The sequence below is a fragment of the Globicephala melas genome, chromosome 12 (genome assembly GCF_963455315.2).
Source record: "Globicephala melas chromosome 12, mGloMel1.2, whole genome shotgun sequence".
Classification (NCBI taxonomy): domain Eukaryota; kingdom Metazoa; phylum Chordata; class Mammalia; order Artiodactyla; family Delphinidae; genus Globicephala; species Globicephala melas.
The window spans coordinates 18,007,945-18,009,954 of NC_083325.1; the positions used below are offsets into that span (position 1 = coordinate 18,007,945).

At 46.2% G+C, this 2,010-nt stretch overlaps 1 pseudogene; it reads right to left on the reverse strand.

The window, feature by feature from the left end:
• Positions 1-493: 493 nt before the first annotated feature.
• On the reverse strand, positions 494-1,809 carry LOC115842548 (serpin B6 pseudogene; annotated as a pseudogene).
• Positions 1,810-2,010: the final 201 nt, after the last annotated feature.

Consider the following 2,010-nt stretch of genomic DNA (forward strand, 5'->3'; position numbering starts at 1 on the left):
TCATATTGATCTTGAGCATCCATACCTCACTTCATACAGCATAAAAGTTCCAGATGTGTCGTAGGTCTAAATATAATAGGTAAAAATTATTCTGAATATAAAATAAAAATTATGAAGCTTTTAGAGAATTATCTTAATAAACTTAGACTAGGAGATGGTTCCTTAAGTAGGACAATCATAAAAGAAACTATGGAATTACACATTAGAGAAAACCAAATTACTTTATCAAACTACATCAAAATTAAGAACTTCTCTTTAATTAAGAACACCATTAAGGTTATGAAAAGCCAAGAGTGGAGAAGATATCTGCAAAATATATCTGAAATAGATAACCACTATTTCACGAGAATAGTGAATTTTCTTTTTTTTTTCTCGATCAGACCCTTTATTTCTGGACTGTCGCCAAGGCCAATTTGGGTCACAGGCACGTCACGGAGTACCGGGGAAAGTGGGCCAGTAGGGCCCAGCGGGGCTGCCTGCAGCTGCCGCCTCCTTATGGGGAGCTGAGCCGGCCGCAGAAGAGAAGCCCGCTGGTCTTGCTGTGCTGGATAAAGATGAAGAAAAGGTTGGGCTTCCCGGGTGGCGCCGTGGTTGAGAGTCCGCCTGCTGAGGCAGGGACATGGGTTCGTGCCCCGGTCCGGGAAGATCCCACATGCCGCGGAGCGGCTGGGCCCGTGAGCCATGGCTGCTGAACCTGTACGTCCGGAACCTGTTCTCTGCAATGGGAGAGGCCACAACAGTGAGAGGCCCACATACCGCAAAAAAAAAAAAAAAGAGGAGGAAAGGGTGTTCGTCTCGGAACCTGGGGGTGATTCTGGTGCAGCGCAACATCAGGACTGCGGCGGAGGCCGTGGCCGCCTCTGTGCCCTCCTCGTCGACCTCCACAAAGGTCTTGTGGATGACCTGGGACAGGCGCAGGTCCCTCTGGGCCGACATGGCTGAGAAATCCGCCCTGGTGTCCTCGAAGGCGTCGGTCACACCCAGGGTGCGGAGGACACCCTCCATGCCGTAGCTCTTCCCCAGCTTAAACCTGGGCAGGGACACCTCCACCTCCTCCTCTATCAGGTCCGGCCTCGTCCACTTGATGAATTTCTCATAAGCAAGGTCCTTTTCCACTGTTTTCAAATCCGTGTTTTCATTGGGAAGCATGATGATCATATTGAGCTCCCTGCCGATGTAGGGAAGCACCAGAATCTTCGTGAATATCTCTCCAATGTAGTTCATTTTAAAGGTGGATTTCTTGAAGATCATTTGCACAGCCTTCTCCACATTCTTGCTGACTTTGAACAGACTTTCCTTGGTGTGCTGTTTGTTAAACTGATTCTTCCAGTTTCCTTTGAAGTAGATGGCGTTCACGAGAACCAGACAGGTCATGGGGTCCACTGTATTTGGAGACAGCAGGTCTGTAATTTTTCCTTCTGTCCTTTGGGCTACCCAGGTGTTTATGTGTTTCCTGGATTCCTCCGCAGCACTGATAAAGTCCAGCTCTTCCGTCTCTGCTTGGTAGAATTTGCGGCAGGAATCTTTGAAAGATGGGAGGAAACCATAAGTCTTCTCTCCAAAGAGCCTGTTGACGGTTCGGAGCAAGTACTGTATGCTGGTCCTGTTAACTTCGGTGAGAAGGTTCTGGAAACCCTGGTGGACGTCTCCACCTCCACTGCTGCTTTTGCTTAGAGAAAGTGCCTGGGACATCTGGGCCACAGTGTTTCCCTTTGCCCCCATGAAGACCATGGCCAGGGCAGAGGGGATGCTTATGGGTGAGAAAAACACATTTTTCGAGTTGTCTTCACCCAGGTGTTCAGAAGACATGAACCAAAGACTTAAATAAGTAATTCATACACACACACAAAGTTGGCATATGATGAATTTTCATTTTCCTACATTTATATATTTTTTCTAACAAGTGTTTTCTACTATTACAATCTTATTTGACCTAAAATATAATTATTTCCACTGTGTATAGTATAATTATTTATACTAAAACATAATTATTTTTTCTTGGCTCCTTCT